Source organism: Hemitrygon akajei, chromosome 10 (genome assembly GCF_048418815.1).
Source record: "Hemitrygon akajei chromosome 10, sHemAka1.3, whole genome shotgun sequence".
Taxonomy (NCBI): Eukaryota; Metazoa; Chordata; class Chondrichthyes; order Myliobatiformes; family Dasyatidae; genus Hemitrygon; species Hemitrygon akajei.
The window spans coordinates 131,855,363-131,877,145 of record NC_133133.1 but is presented as its reverse complement, the minus strand read 5'-3'; the positions used below and the strand labels follow the sequence as shown (position 1 = coordinate 131,877,145).

Genomic DNA, 21,783 nt, shown 5'->3' with positions numbered 1-21,783 from the left:
TGTGGAAACATCTCAATAGCTGAGTGTAATTATCCTTTTTTCAAGAGCTTGATGATTGAGGGGTAGTAACTGTTCTTGAACCTGGTGGTCCTAATGTAAGCCTCTACCACCTCCCCTGGCAGGGCATTCCATGTACCCACACTCCCTATGTAAAGAAGTTTTGACATCTCCCCAATAATTTCCTCCAATCATCATAAAATTATGCCTCCTTTTATTAGTCATTTCCGTCCTGGGAAAGAAAGTCCCTGGCTAGCTATGACTCTATCTATGGCTCTTACCATATTGTACCCCTCTATCAAGTCACCCCTCATCCTCCTTTGCTCCAAAGGAAAGGAAATTCTCTGCTCTATCTTTCCATTTATTGTTTTAGGCTCTGAGATGTGCTTGGGACTCATCAGTTCATATTTACCCATTCACAGAGAATTTATTCGGCCATGTAACAAAAAAAATCACAGATTAAATCAGAATTTTGCAAATTCAGCATCTCTCTAATTTATAAAAACATACAAATAGGAACAAATATAAATACTCAGCCCTGAGTACAGTAACTATACTCAGATACTGGCTACAGGGCACTGGAGCATTGAACACGAGTGTTTCCTCTTGCAATGGAACCTTCTATTGGAAGGTCATATATATGCAGAGAGGTACTGGAAAAGGGCCAGTAACATCATGATGTGAGATAGATAAAGGAGATGCACACATACTGTTCATGGACTGTTAGTCCCACTCCCAGCAGGGATGAGGCTATGCAGCGTCCATGCCAGGCCTACCAGACTCAAAGACAGTTACTTTCCCCAAGCAGTAAGGCCGATCAACACCATCACCCATTAACCCACCCCCCACCACTACTTCATCACTTCCTGTCAGTGTCACCTTACGTACAGACACTTCTGTGCCTAGCGTCACTTTATGCACAAAATCAACGCACAGTATATAAGCTATCCTATGGACTTATATTTATTATGTTTTTCTTTATGATTATATTCTTTATCTTTTTTTGGTGCTGCATTGGACCTGGATTAACAATTATTTCATTCTCCTTTACACTTGTGTAGTGGAAAATCAAACAATATATTCTATATCATACTTCATGCAATATTCACATGTGACATGTTCACATGATGAGACCACAGATTCATGGAATTATACAGCATGGAAACTGGCCCTACTGCCCAACAAGATTCCCATTTAGCCCTGTCCCATTTACATGCATTTGGTCTACATCCCTATAACCCTTTCCTATCCCTGTAACAAATGTTTTAAACATTGTAATTCTGCCCATTTCTACCTCCTTTTCTGGCAGATCATTCCATACACATACCACCCTCTGTGTGAAAAACCTTGTTCTTCAGATTCCCTTTCAATCTTTTCCCTTCCGCCGTGGTCGTCCTCTAGTTTTAGACTCAGTCATCCTTACAAAAAGACTGTCCACACGATACACTTCATTGTTGTACAAACTTTCGTATGGTCACTTCTCAGACTCATCCGCTCTTAGAAGAGCAATCCCAGCCCATCCAATCTCTCCTTATAACTCAAGACCTCCAGTCCAGGCAACATTCCTGTGAATTTTGTCTCCACCCCATCTAGTTTAATCACATTCTTCCTGCAGCCTGGAAACCAGAACTACACACCATGCTCCAGGTTTTAGAAAGGGTGTGGAAGCTTCAGAGGGGGTGCAGAGGAGATTAACCAAGATGCTGCCTGGACTAGAGAGCATGTTATATGAGGGTAGATTGAGTAAGCTAGGGCTTTTCTCTTCAGATCGATGGAGGCTGAGAGGTGACATGATAAGGTGTACAAGATGATAAGAGGCATAGATCCAGTGGATAACCAGAGATTTTTTCCCCCAGGCAGAAATAACCAAAGTGAAAGGGCAAAATTTAGCTTCTGGGTGTGGTAATAAACCATAACACATAGGAGCATGATTAGACCATTCAGCTCATGGAGTCTGCTGTACCATTTCATCGTAGCTGATTTATTATCCCTCTCAACCCCATTCCTCTATATTTTCCCTGGAACTTTTGATGCCCTTACTACTCAAGGACCTATCAACCTTTGCTTTAAATATACCAAATGACTTGGACTCTACATCTGTCTGTGGCAATGAATTCCACAGATTTACCACACTCTGGCTCAAGAATTTCCTCTTCATCTCTGTTCTAATGGGACATTGTATTCTGAGGTTGTACCCTCTGTTTCTAGGCTTCTAATGTGAAGTATAATATAGAACATATTATTGATTTTTGCAGCCATTTCCACTACACAAGTGTAAAGGAGAATGAAATAACGTGACTAGTCACCAGGAGCCAACCAAAACAGGTCACCTTTATTCCCACTCTTTGCCTCATGCCAGTCAGACAATCTACCATCCATGCCAGTATCTTTCCTGTAATACTGTGGGATATTATTTTGTTAAGCAGCCTCATGTGAGGAACTTTCTCAAAGACCTTTGGAATCCAAGTAAATACCATCCACTGACTTTCCTTTATCTATCCTGCCTGTTATTTCCTCAATGAATTCCAGCAGGTTTGTCAAGCAAGATTTTACCTATGCTGACTTTAGCCTATTTTATCATGTGTTTCTAACTATCTCAATACCTCATCCTTAATAATGGACTCCAAATCTTACCAGCTATTGATGTCAGGGTAATTGGCCTATAATTTCCAGTCTTTTGCCAACCATCATTCTTAAAGAGCGGAGTGATATTTGTAATTTTCCAGTCCTCCAGAACCATTTCAGAATCTAGCGATTCTTGAAAGGTCACTTCTAATACCTCCATAATCTCTTCAGCTACCTCTTTCAGAACCCTGGGGTGTAGTCCATCTGGACCAGGTGACTTATCTACCTTCAGACATTTCAGCTTCCCAAGCACCTTCTCCCTAATAATAGTAACAACACTCACATCTGCCCTCGACACTTTCGTACTTCTGGCATACTGCTGGTGTCTTCCACAGTGAAGATTGACGTGCTTATTAAGCTCCTCCACTATTGTTTTGCCCCCCAAAACTACCTCTCCAGCATCATTGCTAAGTTCTTTTCACAGAGTGGTGGCTGCATAGAATGCCCTGCCAGGGATTGTGGAAGAAGCAGATACATTCAGGACATTTAAGAAACTCTTAGATTGGCATATGAATGATAGAAAAATGGAGGGTTATGTAGGAGGGAAGGGTTAGATTAACATTAGAGCAGATTAAAGAGTAGACACAATATTGGGGCTGAAGGGCTGGTACTGTGACTTAATGTTCTATGTTTTAAATGCATGATGTTTTCATATTATAAAGGCTGGCTTGATGGACAAGCTGGTATTTCCACTTAATTTCTCCATACTGGGAATAGCCTGAAGCACAAACCAGAGAACTTTGCTGCATCATGCTCATGGGCTCACTCCCAGCACAGTGGCTGCCAATGCATCCCACTCACTGAGAGAGAAGTGTTGTCTGAATGGAGGCTTTCTAACAAATTGAATCGTCTTGGACATTTTCCAATCAGGAAAGGAGGACAGATTTTCAATATACCTTATTATGTTTCACAGAACATCACAACTGCACCTCCAAAACAATCAGTGAACATAATTGAACAGGCAACCTTTATTGTACACAGGTTGATCCCCAATAGCAAATAATATTTGAATCATTTTACTGGACCTTTAATATTCACCAAAAAACAACTAATCAAGAAAGCTGAGATCTTGGTTGAACATCCCCACAGTTAAATGACTACATCTTCATTTACGCAAGTTTATAACATGGTTTGAATAATCCCACTGAAATACAGCAATGCACACAGGTCAGGCAGCATCTATGGAAATGAATGAACAGTTGGCATTTCGGGCCGAGACTCTTCTTCAGGGCTGGAAAGGAAGGGAGAAGACACAAGAATAGAATGGTGGGGGGGGGGGGGGGGAGGGTAGAAGGACGATAGCAAGAAGGATATAGGTAAAGCCAGCTGGGTAGGAAAGGTAACTGGCTGAAGAGGAAGGAACCTAATAGGAGAGGAGAGTGAACCATAGTCAAGTCAAGTCACTTTTATTGTCATTTCGACCATAACTGCTGGTACAGTGCATAGTAAAAATGAGAATGTTTTTCAGGACCATGGTGTTACATGACACAGTACAAAAACTAGACTGAACTACGTAATAAAAAAAACAACACAGAGAAAGCTACACTAGACTACAGATCTACACAGGACCGCATAAAGTGCACTAAAAAGTGCAGGCATTTACAATAAATAATAAACAGGACAGGGACAGGGAAGCAGGGGGGTACTCAAGGGGAGATGATAGGCAGGTGAGAAGAGGTAAGAGGCCAGAGTGGGAAATAGAAGAGGGGAGGGGGAAGGATTTTTTTTCTGGATGGAGGTGAAGGAGGAGGTAAATGGGCAGGTGTAGCACTTTGGCCGCTTGCAAGGATAAGCGCTGGGAAGGAGATTAGTGGGGTAGGAGAAATGGACAAGGGGATCATGGAGGGAGCAATCTCTGAGGTAAGTGGAGAGACGAGAGAAGGTCAAGATACATTTGGTGGTATGATCAATTTGGCGATGGCGGAAGCTGCGGAGGAAGATGCATTGGATGCAAAGGCTCATGGAGTGGCCGGCAAAGACAAAAGGAATATTGTTAAGGCAGCAAGAAGGTGGGGTGAGCGCAGATGTCAGGGAAATGAAGGAGATGCAGGTGAGAACAGCATCAACAGTGGAGAAAAGGAACCCTCATTCTTTAAAGGAGGAGGACATCTCTGACGTCCTGGAAAGAAAAGCCTCATCATGGAAACAGATGCAGTGGAGACGAAGGGACTGGGAACAGCATTTTTACAGGCGACAGGATCATAAGTGGCTTAGTCAAGATAACTTTAGGAATCAGTACCTTTACAAAAGATGTCGGTCGACAGCTTTTCTCCAGAGATAAAGACACAGCAATCGAGAAAGGGGAAGGACGTGTCAGAAATGAACCAGGTGAATTTAAGGACAAGGTGGAAGTTGAAGGCAAGGTTGATGAAATTGATGAGATCAGCATGTGTGCACTAAGCAGCACCAATGCAGTCGTCTATGAAGTGGATGAAAAGTTGTGGAGCATTACCAGGGAAGGCTTGGAACATGGACTGTTCTAAGCAGCAAACTGAAAGGTAGGCCTCAGGTCTAGAGAAAGTGGGAAGAGCCAAAGGAAAAATTGTTAAGGGCGAGATCCAGTTCTGCCAGATGGAGGAGGGTGGTGGTGGAGGTGAACTGGCCAGTTCTTTTATTGAAAAAGAAAGCTGAATTAATCTTTTGTAAGCTTTATCCATTTACCTCTTCCTCACCCTTGCAGACAAATTTTAGTCAATCTTTACAGCTGATGTCCCCTTAAGTTTAAAAGCAGAATCTTGGGGATTTTGAGGAGAATGTTGGGAGAATGAAAAACCTGGGACTAATCCGGGTGTAATGGTTCTACGAGGAACCCCCAAGGATAGCCACAGGCTGAGCTACAAGCAATATGGTGTATTCCCAGCCCTAGTAATGCTGTAATTCAGGATTGTTTGTGACCTAATCACAGAACAAGCATGCAGAAGACATTGTAAATTGATTTCATAATTAATAGATCTACTTGAGGTTCGGCAGTCCTACCACACCGATTCATGAATGATGGTGAATAATTCAACATTTAATGAGAGCAGGGCTATCCAAGACCTTCTGTATCCTCGGTGACGAGCATGCCCGGTGGGTGAGAGGGAAAGACAAGTCTGAAGCAACTGCAAACATGGTCAACCAGAGATGCCATTTGGGTGATACATCTCAGCTTCTTGCCAAGGTTATCATATCACAGAAACCAGTGTCCAGCCAGCTCAGTTTCGTCTTTGTGATACCAGGAAGTGCTTAAAAGAGCAATGGAGACAGAAACAGTTTTGAGGCCAGAACGTATCGCAGCTATAGTAATGAAAATCTGCACTTCAGAATTCGCTGTGTCTCTATCCAAGCTGTTCCAGAACAGTTGCAACTCTGGCATCTGTCCAACTGCATGGAAAATTGTCTAGTTATGTCCCGTTCACAAAATTGGTATTGGTTTATTATTGCCACATATACTCAGATAAAGTGAGAAACATCTGTTTTGTGTGCTATCCATTAAGATCATGCAATACATAATTACACTGAGCTAGTATAATGGAACACAGAATGCAGAATGTACTCTAATGCCCATAAAATCCAGCCGAGATTCTTTTGGTCTTAGCCCAAGATAATAACTGTTCTTTTAAATTGTCACTGTTTTATAGTTAAGTGGGTATAATCATGGCTTGCACCTTGCATAAATAAGAAATAGATCATTCAGTTGGAATAAAACTGAATGATCTATTCTTTATCTATGCAAGGTTCAAGCCATAGATGTTGGCCTGACCTGCTGTTTTTCTCCAACATTTTGTGTGTGACGCTCAAGATTTCCAACATCTGCAGAATCTCGTGTCACAGAATATAGCTGTGGAGATAGGCAAATAAAGTGCAAGGGGCATGATGAGGTAGACTGTGAGATCAGGAGTTTTAGCCTATGAGAGGTCTTTTCTAGAGACTGATAATAGTGGGATAGAAGCTGTCCTTCTGCCTGGTGGTCTGTGCTTTCAGGCTTTTGTACAATTTATTCTGCACTCTGTTGTTGCCTGGTGTAACAGCTTTGTTTGCAAATACCAGAAAATCTGCAGATACTGGAAATCCAAAGCAACACACACAAAATGCTGGAGGAACTCAGCAGATCGGGCAGCATCTATGGAAAAGAATAAACGGTCCTCGTTCTGATCTGAGACCCTTCTTCAGCACTGAGGGAAAGGGCTAGACGCCTGAATTAAACGGTAGGGAGGGGGAAGAGGCTAGCCGGGAGGTGATAGGTGAAGCCAGGTGGGTGGGAAAGGTCAAGGACTGGAGAGGGAAGAATCTGATGGTTGGGAAAGAGTGGAGGAGGAGAAAGGGAAGGTGGGGGGGGGGGGGGGTGGTGGAAGTAATAGCCAGGTGAGAAATAGTAAAATGGGGAGGGGTTATTTTTATTCGCCAAAGAGAAATCGATATTCATGCCATCAGGTTGGAGGGTACCCACACCCAATATCAGGGGTTGCTTCTCCATCCCGAGAGTGGTCTCATCTTGACACAAGAGAAACGGGAACAGGAATCGGAATTAAAATGTTTGGCCACCAAGAAAGTCCCGCTGGTAGCGGATGGTGCAGAGGTGCTCGACGAAAAATGGTCCCCCCAATTTGCGGCGGGTCTCACCAACGCAAAGGAGGCCGCATCGGGAGCGCTGGACACAAAAGACGACCCCAGCAATTTCGCAGGTGGTTAAGTTTGCTTATCACCACACCACCACCCAGCGAGGTCGGTGGACGCTAGACGAAGTCGGCAGTGAAACGATATTTAATCTGGAAATCAGAGTTCCAAAGTGAAGGGAATTATCACAGCATGGAGAGCGTGACTTCAAAGTAAGCCCAGCACAAACTCACAGTACCTTCTCCCACAATTGACAAGGACACCTGCGTTAGCTTGGTTCCAGCAGCGGCTTTCTCAATGAGTTCATCCTGACTGTTTTTCTTCCCTATAGTGTTACCATTGAATACAAAGCTGCTGCTGCTTCATGTTTTTAGAGAGGAAGTAGAAAGAAATATACGTTTGAAATATAATAAATATTTTGCCCCTTTACGAATGCTGCCCTACGGGTTCTTAGCTTGCGTGTTGTTAGCGAGAGCATTTGTGAATATTTTTTGTTTAGATTTACTTTCTTCAGTCTCGCAATGATTAAAAACAGTCTGTATTTCAATTGACCCTGTTTGTTAAACACCGTGCCATTTACTCTGTAAAAGCATTTCATAAACCTACCTTCCAGTCACCCCAACAAAGGGGAACGCTCTGTTTTGCTCCATTATAAAAGATAAAGAGAAATTGGCTGGCAAGTGAGTTCCAATTCTTCAGTTACAGAGTCATTGTACGGAAAATATCCTTTTCTCTCTTCAGATATAAAACCGGTAAACAGGTTACACCCGTCAAGAAACTTAAATATCCGCCTCTAATTTCTTAAAGGGGTTGGCACACCACAACTAACGTCACTGAATCAATTATCTGCAGAATAGGGAAGGCTCACATGTTGAAAATGATATCGATGTTAACGTATTGTGGTATCCATCCCCTTTAATGTTGTGGGAATTAGGTGGTAGAGTGTGTGGAAAATCCTAGAACTCAGTCAGTGTGAAATTAAGAACCACCCCCAACACTTGGTTATAAGTAATTAATCTTCATTCATTTATTTTGGTTAAATATCCAATATTTGCTATTGCATTCATCCAATTTGTTGAAAGCAATTAATACACAATATGCTGTAAGAACTCAGCAGGTCAGGCAGCATCTATGGAGAGGAATAAAGAGCTGGTGTTTCACCAGGACTCAGTAGTTTCTTTCTAAAACAATTGCTAAAATGGTGTATAATTAAAAGCCCTCCAACTTCCATTAGACATAGGAGCAGAATTTGGCCATTTGGCCCATCAAGTCTGCTCTACCACTCAATTGTGGCTGATCCTTTTTTTCCCCTCCTCAGCCCCACTCCCTGGCCTACCCATAACCTTTGATGCCATGACCAATCAAGAACCTATCAATCTCCACCTTAAATACACCTGACCTGACCTCCATAGCTGCCTGTGGTAATAAACTCCACAACTTCACTACCCACTGGCTAAAGACATTTCTCCACATCTCTGTTTTAAATGGACACCTCTCTATCCTGAGGCCGTGCCATCTTGTCCGGGACTCCCCTACCATGGAAAACATCCTTTCCACATTTACTCTACCTAGGCCATTCAACATTTGAAAGGTTTAAGAACATAAGAAATAGGAGCAGGAGTCAGCCATCTGGCCTGTCGAGCCTGCTCCGCCATTCAATAAGATCATGGCTGATCTGACCACGGACTCATCTCCACCTACCTACCTTTTCCCCATAACCCTTAATTCCCCTACTATGCAAAAATCTATCCAACCTTGTCTAAAATATATTTACTGAGGTAGCCTCCACTGCTTCATTGCGTAGAGAATTCTACAGACCACCACACTTTGGGAAAAGCAATTCCTCCTCATCTCCATCCTAAATTTACTCCTCTGAATCTTGAGGCTGTGTCCTCTAGTTCTAGTCTCACCTACCAGTGGAAACAATTTTCCTGCCTCTATCTTATTTATTCCTTTCATAGTTTGATATGTTTCTAAAAGATCTCCTCACATCCTTCTGAATTCCAGTGAGTACAGTTCCAGGCAACTCAATTTTTCCTCATAGTCTAACCCCTTCAGCTCTGGAATCAACCTGGTGAACCTCCTCTGCACTGCCTCCAAAGCCAGTGTATCCCTCCTCAATTAAGGAGACCAGAACCACACACAGTACTCCAGGTGCAGCCTCACCAGTACCCTGTACAGTTGCAGCATAACCTCCCTGCTCTTAAATTCAATCCCTACAGCAATGAAGGTCAACATTCCATTTGCCTTCTTGATATTTTGCTGCACCTGCAAACCAACCTTTTGTGATTCATGCACAAGCACTCCCAACTCCTTCTACACAGAAGCATGCTGCAATCTTTCACCCTTTGAATAATGATCTGATCTTCCATTTTTCCTTCTAAACTGGATGACCTCACATTTACCAACATTGTACTCCATTTGCTAGACCCTTGCCCACTCACTTAACCTATCTGTGTCCCTCTGCAGACTCTCTGTATCCCCTGCACATTTTTCTTTTCCACTCAATTTAGTGTTATCAACAAACTTAGATACATTACACTTGGTCCCCTCTTCCAGATCATTAATGTATATCATGAACAGAGATCCCCCCCTCACCCTTCTAAATTCCAGTGAGTATAGGCCTAGAGCCATCAAACGTTCGTCATATGATAACACTTGCATTCCTGGAACCTTCTTTGTGAACCTCTTCTGAACCCTCTCTAATACCAGCACATCATTTCCTAGATGAGGAGCCTAAAACTGTTCAGAATACTCAAGGTGAGGCCTCACCAGTACCTTATAAAGCCTCAACATCACATTCCTGCTCTTGTATTCTAGACCTCTTGAAATGAATGCTAATATTACATTTGCCGTCTTCACCACTGACGCAACCTACAAGTTAACCTTTAGGGTGTTCTGCATAAGGACTCCCAAGTCCCTTTGCATCTCAGATTTTATGATTTTCTTCCCATTTAGGAAACAGTCTGCACATTTATTTCTTCTACAAAGTGCATGACCATGCATTTTCCAACATTGTATTTCATTTGCAAATTTCTTGGCTATTCTCCTAATCTGGCTAACTTCCTCTGCAGACTTCCTGATTCCTCAACACTACCTGCCCGCCACCAATCTTCATATCACCTGCAAACATGGCAACAAAGCCATCTATTTCATCATCTAAATCACTGATAAACAACATTAAAAAGCAGCGGTCCCAACACTGACCCTTGCAGAACGCCAATAGACACTGGCAGCCAACCAGAAAAGGATCCTTCTATACCCACTCACTCCCCCCTACCAGTCAGCCAATGCTCTAACCATGCTAATGACATACCATGGACCTTAACTTGGTAAGTAGCCTCTTGTGGCACGTTGTGAAAGGCTTCTGAAAATCCAAATATACAACATCCACTGAATCTCCCTTATCTATTTTACTATCTCCTCAAAGAATCCAACAGGTTTGTCAGACAAGATTTTCCCCTAAGGAAACCATACTGACTTTGTCCTATCTTGTCCTGTGTTACCAAGTACTCTATAACTCATCCTTAACAATTGACTCCAGCATCTTCCCAACCACTGAGGTCAGGCTAACTGATCTATAATTTTCTTTCTTCTGCCTCCCTCCTTCCTTAAAGAGTGGAGTGGCATTTGCAATTTTCCAGTCCTCCAGAATCATGCCAGAGAATCATGCCAGAGGATCATTAGTATTACTAATGATTAGTAAGATCATTACTAATACCTCCACAATCACTACCATTACCTCTTTCAGAACCCTAGGTTGCAGTTCATCTGGTCCAGGTGACTTATGTACCTTTCGGTCTTTCAGCTTTTTGAGCACCTTCTCCCTTGTAATAGTAACTGCACTCACTTCTCTTCCCTCACACCCTTCAATACCTGGCACACTGCTAGTGTCTTCCACAGTGAAGACTGATAGTGAAGATAGTGAATACTCATTTACTTCATCTATCATCTCCTCGTCCCTGTTATTATTCCTCCGGCCTCATTTTCTAGTGGTTCTATATTCACTCTCATCTCTTTTTTTTGTATACTTGTAAAAGGTTTTTCTATCCAGCTTGATATTGTTAGCTAGCATGCTTTCATATTTCATCTTTTCTCTCATAATGATTCATTTAGTTGCTTTCTATAGGTTTTTAACGGCTTTCCAATCCTCTATCTTCCCGCTATTTCTTGCATTGTTGTATGCCCTTTCTTTTGCTTTGACTTCCCTTGTCTGCCAGGGTTGTGCTATTTTGTCATTTGAGTATTTCTTTGTTTTTGGAATACATCTATCCTGCACCTTCCTCATTTTTCTCAAAATCTCAAGCCATTGCTGCTCTGCTGTCTTCCCTGCTAACATCTCCTACTTTGGCCTACTTCTCAATCATATACTGTAACTTCTTTTACTCTAATGAAATACTGCTACATCAGACCTTACTTTCTCCCTATCAAATTTCAAGCTGAACACTATCAATCACTGCCTCTTAAGGGTTCCTTTACCTTAAGCTCCCTAATGGTTTTCGATTTGTTACCTAACACCCAATCCAGTTTAGCTGATCTCCTAGAAGTTCAATGAAAAACTGCTCTAAAAAGCCATCTCATAGACCTTCTACAATTTCATTCTCCTGAGATCTATTACCAACCTGATTTTCCTAATCTACCTGCATGTTAAAATCTTGCATGACCAGCATAACATAGAAACATAGAAATCCTACAGCACAATACAAGCCCTTCGGCCCACAAAGCTGTGCCGAATATGTCCTTACCTGAGAAATTACCTAGGGTTACCTATAGACCTCTATTTTTCTGAGCTCCACACATCTGTCCAGGAGTATCTTAAAAGATCTTATCGTATCTGACTCCACCACCATCACCGGCAGCCCATTACACTCCATTCTCTGCATAAAAAACTTACCCCGATATCTCTTCTGTACCTACTTCCAAGCACCTTAAAACTGTGCCCTCTCATGTTAGCCATTTCAGCCCTGGGGAAAAAGCCTCCAACTATCCACACAATCAATGCCTCTCATTATCTTGTACACCTTTATCAGGTCACCTCTCATCCTCCGACATGCCAAGGAAAAAAGGCCGAGTTCACTCAACCTATTCTCATAAAGCATACTCCCCAATCCAGGCAACATCCTTGTAAATCTCCTCTGCACCCTTTCTATGGTTTCCACATCCTTCCTGTAGTGAGGTGACCAGAACTGAGCACAGTACTCCAAGAAGGGTCTGACCAGGGTCTTATATAGCTGCAACATTACCTCTTGGCTCCTAAACTCAAACCCACGATTGATGAAGGCCAATGCACCATATGCTTTCTTAACCACAGAGTCAACCCATGCAGCAGCCTTGAGTGCCCTATGGACTCAGACCCCAAGATCCCTTTGATCCTCCACACTACCAAGAGTCCTACCATTAGTACTTTCTTCTGTCATCATTCTTGACCTACCAAAATGAACCACCTCGGACTTATCTGGGTTGAACTCCATTTGCCACTTCTCAGCCCAGTTTTTCATCCTATCAATGTCCTGCTGTAACCTCTGACAGCCCTCCTCAATATCCATGACACCTTCAACCTTTGTGTCATCAGCATATTTACTAACCCATCCCTCCACTTATTCATCCAGATCATTTATAAAAATTACAAAGAGTAGGGGTCCCAGAACAAATCCCTGAGACACACCACTGGTGACTGACCTCCATGCAGAATATAACCCTTCTACAACCATTCTTTTCCTTCTGTGGGCAAACCAGTTCTGGATTCACAAAGCAATTTCTCCTTGGATCTCATGCCTACTTACTTTCTCAATAAGCCTTGCATGGGTTCCTTGTCAAATGCCTTGCTGAAATCCATATACTCTACATCTACTGTTCTACCATTATCAATGTGTTTAGTCACATCCTCAAAAAATTCAATCAGGCTCATAAGGCATGACCTGCCTTTCACAAAGCCATGCTGACTATTCCTAATCATATTATGCCTCTCCAAATGTTCATAAATCCTCCCTCTCAGGATCTTCTCCATCAACTTATCAACCACTAAGTAAGACTCACTGGCCTACAATTTCCTGGGCTATATCTACACCCTTTCTTGAATAATGGAACAACATCCGCAGCCCTCCCATCCTCTGGAACATCTCCCATCCCCATTGATGATGCAAAGATCATCACCAGAAGCTCAGCAATCTCCCCCCTCACCTTCCACAGTAGCCTGCGGTACATCTTGTCCAGTTCCGGTGACTTACCCAACTTGCTGCTGTCCAAAAGCTCCTGCACATCCTCTTTCTAATATCCACATGCTCAAGCTTTTCAGTCCACTGTAAGTCATCCCTACAATCGCCAAGATCCTTTTCTGTAGTGAATACTGAAGCAAAGTACTCATTAAGTACCTCTGCTATCTTCTCCGGTTCCATACTCACTTTTCCACCGTCACACTTGATTGGTTCTATTCTTTCATGTCTTATCCTCTTGCTCTTAACATACTTGTAGAATGCCATGGGGTTTTCCTTAATCCTGTCCACCAAGGCCTTCGCATGACCCCTTCTGTCTCTCCTAATTTCTTTCTTGAGCTCCTTCCTGCTAACCTTATAATCTTCTAGCTCTCTATCATTACCTAGCTTTTTGAACCTTTCGTAAGCTTTTCTTCTTGACTAGATTTACAACAGCCTTTGTATACCACAGTTCTTATATTCTACCATCCTTTCCCTGTCTTATTGGAATATACCTATGCAGAACTCCACACAAATATCCCCTGAACATTTGCCACATTCCTTCCACACATTTTCCTGAGAACATCTGTTTCCAATTTATGCTTCCAAGTTCCTGCCTGATAGCCTCATAGTTCTCCTTACTCCAATTAAACGTTTTCCTAACTTGTCTGTTCCTATCCCTCTCCAATGCTATGGTAAATGAGATAGAGTTGTGATCACCATCTCCAAAATACTCTCCCATTGAGGGATCTGACGTAACATTGCTCTTTTGACACATCTTTTCTATTTCTCATTGTAATCTATTGTCCAATCCCAGCTACGGTTTGGAGGCCTGTATAAAACTCCTTTTACCCTTGCAGTTTCTCAATTCAACCCACAAGGATTCAATATCTTCGAATCCTATGTCACAGCTTTCTAATGACTTGATGCCATTCTTTACCAGCAGAGCCACATCCCCTCTCCCTACCATCCTACCCCTCCAATGTCCCATACATTTAAATTCAAATCATAGGACAAAAATAAAAATTCCTTTTCTTCAATTGTTCAAATAGAATCAAAAGCCCTTTCAGCAAAAAAGAAGCTATTTCAAGATTCAAATTTACTTCACATGTGCATTGAAACATACTGTGAAATGTATTATTTGTGTAAATAGACAATGCAACCAAAAGTGTGTTGGGGGCAGCCTGTAAGTGTCGCTTGACATTCCAGCACCAATATAGCATGCCCACAATGTGCAAGAGAACAACACAGAACACACGAGACAACAAATAACCAGCAGCAAAAGCTAGCTCCATTTCTCCTTCCTACCCAAACGCATACATGGTCTTTTAACCCTAGTAAACACAAAGTACACTGCAGATGCTGTGGTCAAATCAACACGTACAAACAAGCTGGATGAACTCAGCAGGTTGAGCAGCATCGTCATTCACTCAAAGATCTGGATAACTTGCTGAGCAACATTCCTGACTTTAAAGGAAGCCAGATGTGGTTAAGGTTATGAAAAGCTACTGATGTTTGGTTAATTCTAGTATTTTACATACTGTAGCTTGGGTTGGGGAGCACTGGGAAAGACGCCAATGCATTTTAAAAATTCTCTGGGAGTGCTAAGCTTAGGGAACACTGGTAGTGGACTGACCTTTGGATTTGGTGGTACTGTAGGGAGGGATGCCAGGGTGCAGGGGATAGGCAGAAGAATTATCCAGTTTCATCAGATGATCCTGATCTGGGTAAGAGTTGATCTTTAGTTAGTCAAAGCTTTATTATCATTGCTGAGATCAATGAGATTGCAGTGTTACTCCATTCAGTGCAAAATAGCATACTGGCTATTCAATTGTTGATTAGTAATGTTCTAGGATTGGAATTATTATTCATATATTCTTGGAACATAGAAAGAGGCTAATTGGTCCATCTTGTTCCCAGTTCCCAGACTAATCAATTCTATTTCCCTCTGGCTCATTTTTACTCATGTGTCGATCGTTTCCATCCTGATTCTCCCACCACCCTCCTAAATTAGGGGCAATTTACAGTGACAAGTTAATCTGATAACCAGCACAGCTTTGGAATGAAGGAAGAAACCCATGTGGTCATGGGGAGTACGTTCAAACTCTGCCAGTATCAGTCAGTCAGTATCAGACTGTGAGGCACTGTCTAGTATCTATAACCAACTTTTTTTTTTGCACAACAGGGAGGATTTCCCTGTGGTGAATTATTTTAATTCCACCTCCCCATCACCATTCCAACATGTCAGTCCATGGCTCCTTTACTGCCTTGATAAGGCCACTCCTTACATGTGGATGCTTTAGATTTTCATGAGTAAAGAACTTGACGTTGGATAGCATGGCTTGCAAAGTTCCTCACCAGCCAAGTAGGTCAGTCTTCCTGTAATTTAACTACCAGGCAATATCTTGTAAAAGTTGTGCCAAAGTGTACCTTTTGTCTAACTTTATTGTATCATGACTGATTGTGCATGTAACAGCGTAACGTGAATGTTCAGTCTCTGCTCGGGGGTTCAGCACGAGTGTACTAAAAAGTAATAGACGTCTTAGATGAGATGTATTTGCTTACTTTTTTCGCTGCTATGTATAAGGTACAGGGTTGGGGGGATTCTAATATTGTTTGTATTGTGTTCCTTCAGAATTGCCTCTACCGTATTAGTACTGTATTAGTTTTGTCCGGTTTTCTTTGTATTTTTTATACTGCATACGAAATGGGTCGAGACACAAGTGTGTGGATCGAAGGTTAAACGGAGATGTAATGGCAGGGCCTGATTGTAAAGACCTTCGTTTTGTTTTAAGACCCTCTTCTGGCACTTAAACATCTAAAACAGATAAAGGAATTAAAACACGAAAAAGTTGTTGTCCTGAGTATTTTTCCCCAGGCTACAACATAAATAATAATGCAAATAGGGTTGCACAAAATGTTGAGACACTGGAATTACTGAGACACCTTCCTGAAACATTAATCCCAGTAAAGGGTGCAACCACACTGCTGTTCACCAGTGATGATGAAGAATCAGTGATATTTTTCCAAGACTGCATGGTGCTGAGGGAAACAATCAAGAAAAAAGTGGAATGGATGTCCAGAAGGGTGGTACAGTGGCATAGTGCAACTGATAGAAGGAATAAAGATGTAGACTGTTTTCAAAACAGGGAGCAAATTCACAAAAGTGAAGTGCAAAGGTACTTGGGAGCCCCATGCAGGATTCCCTAAATGTTAACTTGCAGGTCGAGTCAGTGGTAAGGAAGGCAAATGTTATATTAGCATTCATTTGAAGAGAACTAGAATACGAGAGCAGGGACGGAATGCTGAGGTTTTATAAGGCATTGGTTAGACCATATCGAGTAATGTGAGTAGCTGTGCGTCTCTTATCTAAGAATGGAACTGCTAGCATTGGAGAGGGCCCAGGAGGTTCATGAGAATGTTCCCAGGAATTAAAGGGTTCATGTATGAGAAGCTTTTGATTGGTCTGGGATGGTACTTGCTGGAATTTAGAAAAATGAGGTGGGGGGGGGTGAATCTCAATAAAACCCATCGAATATTGAAAGGCCTAAATGGAGTGGATGAAGGGAGAGGATGTTTCCTATAGTGGGGGATTCTAGGACCAGAGTACATAGCCTCTGAATACAAGGATGTCCCTTTAGAACTGAGAAGAGGAGGAATTTCTTTAGCCAAGGGGTGGTGGACTTCATTGTCAAGTGATTGGGTAGATTTAAAGCAGAGATTGATTAGTTCCTGACTAGTAAGGATGTCAAAGATTACAGGGAATGGGCAGGAGAATGAGTGAGGGGGATAATAAATCAGCCAAGGTGGACTGATGGTGCAAATTCAATAGGCCAAATGGCCCAATTCTGCTCCCTTGTCTTCCAGTAATGCCACTGCATGTAATGAGTTTCAAGTTCAAGTTTAATTGTCATTCAATACCCATGAACAAAATGGCATTACTCTGGGGCCAATGTGTATAAGATGATGAGAGGCATTGATCGTGAGGATAGTCAGAGGCTTTTACCCAGGGCTGAAATGGTTGCCACAAGAGGACACAGGTTTAAGGTGCTAGGGAGTAGGTAGAGGTGATGTCAGGGGTAAGTTTTTTTACTGAGAGTGGTGAGTGCATGGAATCGGCTGCCAGCAAGGTGGTGGAGGCAGATATGATAGAGTCTTTTAAGAGATTCTTGGATCAGTACATGGAGCTTAGAAAAATAGAGGGCTATGGGGAAGTCTAGTGATTTCTAAGGTAGGGACAACTTTGTGGGCCGAAGGGCCTGCATTGTGCTGTAGGTTTTCTATGTTTCTATGGTGCAAAACTCAGTCCCAGCAGTCATACAGAGCACAAGGCACATATAGCACATAAAAGTAAAATACAATCACACAACAAAATGCAGTCCAAATCCCCGAGTCCATGAATGTTGAAGCAGTCCACAGCTAACACTTGTATTCCGCTGAGTGAATATCAGAGGGCATCACTGACTCCAACACGTCTGCCGCGCCACACTGCCACCAGCACTCTGGTGGCACCGACTCTGGAGTCTCCTCCCAGACAGCCGCAAACAGGTGACACCGCAGCGTCCGAGGCCACACAGCTCCTCCGTTGTCCACCAACAAATCTGTGAGTCGGACCTGCAGCATTCTACATTAACAATGTCCAACAGGGTCTTGTGATGACAAGGAAAGCGACCAAGAGGATCACCCGCTGTTTGACTGTATACCTCGTGCTCACACTGACTCCAACTCTCTGATGCAGGCAGCAGCATGATCCAGACCAAATCCAGACCCTGAAGTTTCTTCGCCAAGAAGCAACTCATTGATGGAAGAGACCTACAGTACTTTGAGTTCTTAATGTCCAGAAGGGCCTTGTGATTGTAAAAAAAACATTTAAAAATGACAATAACTTCTTTAGAAGCCGCCATGTCTGAGTTCGCCGCCATTTTACCAGAAGTCATGGGGAGTTTTTACATTCTCCCCATGGGTTTCCTCCACATTCTAAAGACCAATGGTGAGGGTCAATGAGTTGCGGACATGCTAAATTGGTGATGGAAGTGTGGCTACGTTTGTGGGCTGCCTGGTACATTACTCGCTGATTTAATTTAACACAAACAACGCATTTTGATGTGCATGGGATAAATAAAGCTAATCTATCTTTAATCACAAGGCTGATCACGGGATTACAGATTAGGGTGACTAGAGATTTGAAAAACTAGGAACAAAGATTAAAATGGATCTGCTTAAAAGGAGACAATAGGTTAAAGACTGACAAATGATTGCTATTGAAGAGAAGCAAGGTTTTACAATTCACTTTGAAAAGAGGAAGTGAGAAAGATTTATTTAAACAAGCAAATGTCAAGAAACTGACCACTTCATTCAAGAGGGAAGTGAGCAAACATGAAACACAGAGTGAGATGAGGAAATGGTGATTACAGACTAATTTAGTAACATTCCTATACTCTACTCTGTGGTAGACAATTAGACAGCAATAGCAATGAACAGTTTGATATCGAACATGAAATGCAACTCCATCAATAAGAATCTGAAGTGTCAAAGAGCATTTGCTTAGAATTCAGAAATGCAGAGTTTAGAAACACCAAATTATTTGCTTAAGTGATTGCTTACATTGCAATAACTTAATTGAGCCAAATATTCACACGAGTTCACAGATTCAAAAGGTAAAAGCATGAAACATTACCAACAAGAGAAAATCTGCAGATCCTGGAAATCTGAGCAACACACACAAAGTGCTGGAGGAACTCAGCAGGCCAGGCAGCATCTATGGAAAAGCATACAGTTGATATTTTGAGTGGAAAGCCTTCATCAGGACCTGATGAAGTGTCCAGGCCCATAACGTCAACTGTACTCTTTTCCATAGATGCTGTCTGGCCTGCTGAGTTCCAGTAAACATTTAACTGACAGGTATTAGCTGCAATTGAGTGCTTGATCTTCACAAAGGACCCTGACACTAATTTCTAACATGGCACTTCCCTTTTGAGGTTTTATCTTCAATTTGTTCAATGCTTTTATATTTTTGAAGGCACTTAGAAGCTCTTCCAGGTGACGGCCACAGTCTCCACAACCATTAGTGTTCCAGTAGTAACCCACTGCATTCTGGAGCTGAACTCCAAACATGGGCTTAAATGGTCAATGGTTCAGCTCAACAATGCAGTGACATGCAGCAGAGGAGATTGTTTTTACAGAGAACAGTACAGCACAGTACAGGCCCTTCAGCCCATGGTTTTGTGCTGACATGTTGGTTTACTCTAAGATCAATCAAATATTTCTATATATCTCTCCATTTGTTTTTCATCCATGTGTCGATCAAGAGTCTCTTAAATGTCCTTGTATATCTGCTTCTAGCATCACAGGGTAGTCCATTCAGCCACAACTCTAAAATACCTAACTCTGGCATTCATCTTTTCCTTTCATCACTGGCTGTTTTCCGAGAGTCTCCAGGCGTGGCATGGAAGATGCTGTGACGTAGCCCTGCGGGGCCCTGTAGATGACCGATTCCAGACCAATGCTGCTGACTGAGGCATTGTGGGAGAAGGGACTTCAGGATTTTGCGGCAGCAGGTGCTGCAGGCGAAGGTCTCTGGACTCAAGCTATCGCTCCCTCTCTTTCTCTCTGAACGGTGGAGAGAGTTTGCTGCTAATTCTCGAGAATCTAAGAATAAAGAACGACGCGGCCAACTCTACCACCATAACAGCGACTCTCGGTCTCCCCTTTTCCTGTGAAAATGGGTGATATCTGTCACTTGGTAGTGAGAGAGAGCTTGTGGCTCAAACTGGTGGGTGAACAATAGTTTTGGTTGCCTGCAGATCGTGGTCTCACTTTGGGTGCTTTGCTATTACTTGGTGGGGGGTGGGTGCTGATGCTTTTTGCTGAAATGGGTGGAGCGGAGGGGGAATTTTGATGTTGCTTGTGTAGGGGAGGGGGCTTTGGGATTCTAACTTTTTCTATTGTTCATTCTTTTGCAGCTCTTCGTTTTTTTTGCTGAAGACTAATTTCAGGTTCATATTTTCTCTGGTAATAAAAGGAACCACTTGAACATCATGCCCTCTCATATTAGCCAGTCACCCTGGGAATAGTATGCTGGTTGTTCACTCTATGCCTTGTATCATCTTATAAACCTCTATCAAGTCACCTCTCATCCTCCTTTGCTCCAAAGAGAAAAGCCTTGGCTCACTCAACCTATCCTCACAAGACACGCTCCCTAATTCAGACAGCAGCTGGTAAATCTCCTCAGCACCCTGTCTATATCTTCCCCATCCTTTCTAATAATGAGGTGACCAGAATTGAATATAATACTCCAAATATGGTCTAACCAGGGATTTACAGAGCTGAATGAAGCATTACCTCATGGCTCCTGAATGCAATCCCTAACTAACGAAGGCCAACATACCATATGCCTTCTTAAGCATTGTATCAACTTGCATGGCAACTTTGAGAGATCCATGGACATGAACCCCAAAAATCACTCTCTTCCTCCATTTTGTTAAGAATCTTGCCATTAACCCTGCATTCTGCCTTCAAATTCAACCTTCCGAAGTGAATTACTTTGCTGGATTGAACTTCACCTGCCAGCTCTGCATCCCGTCAATGTCCTGGTGTAACCTACGACAACCCTCTACACTGCCCACAACATTACCAACATTGTGTCATCTGTAAGCTTACTAACCCACCTTTGCACTACCTCATCCAAGTCATTTATTAAAATCACAAAGAGCAGGGATCCCAGAAGAGTTAATTGTAAACACCCCAGGCAGAACATGCTCTAACTACTACCATCTTGTGCCCTGTGGACAAGCCATGCTGAATCCATACAGCCAGTTTCCCTGGATCCCATGCCTCTTGACATTCTTCACCAACGTACCAGGAGTACTCAATGATTAACGTCACAGCAATCTCTTCCTTCACTTCCTGTCATAACCTGGGGCATATCCTGTCTGGCCTTGGGGACTTATCTATCCTAGTGGTTTTCAAAAGTTCATGTACATCCTCTTTCTCAACATCAACATGCTGCGGCATATCAACCTGTTCTGCTCTGACCTCACATTCATCAAGGTCCCGCTCACTGGTGAATACTGAGGACAAGTGTTCCCTTACCTCCTCTGACTCCATGCATGATTCCTCTTCTATCCCTGTTCAGTCCCATCTTTATTCTAGTCATACTTACATTCTTAATGTGTAGAATGCCTTGCGCTTTTCTTAATCATACTCACTACTGTCTTCTTATGTCTCTTTCTAGTTCTCCCAAGACCAGTCTTAAGCTCCTTTGTGGCCACCCTATAAACTCCAGAGCCCTGTCGATTCTTGCTTCCTAAACTGTAGATATGCTTCTTTCACCTTCTTGACTCAATGTTCCACATCTCGACAGTCATGGTTCCCT

At 42.6% G+C, this 21,783-nt stretch overlaps 1 protein-coding gene across 3 annotated transcripts in view; it reads right to left on the bottom strand.

Moving 5' to 3' along the window:
* The window catches only part of svopl (SVOP-like), a 128,770-nt gene extending 120,795 nt beyond the window's left edge, over window positions 1-7,975 (bottom strand). For all 3 annotated transcript variants that reach the window (XM_073058975.1, XM_073058977.1, XM_073058978.1), the window contains exon 1: window positions 7,825-7,975. The gene's annotated coding sequence lies outside the window, so the exon portion shown is untranslated. The remainder of the gene's footprint in view (window positions 1-7,824) is intronic.
* Window positions 7,976-21,783: the final 13,808 nt, after the last annotated feature.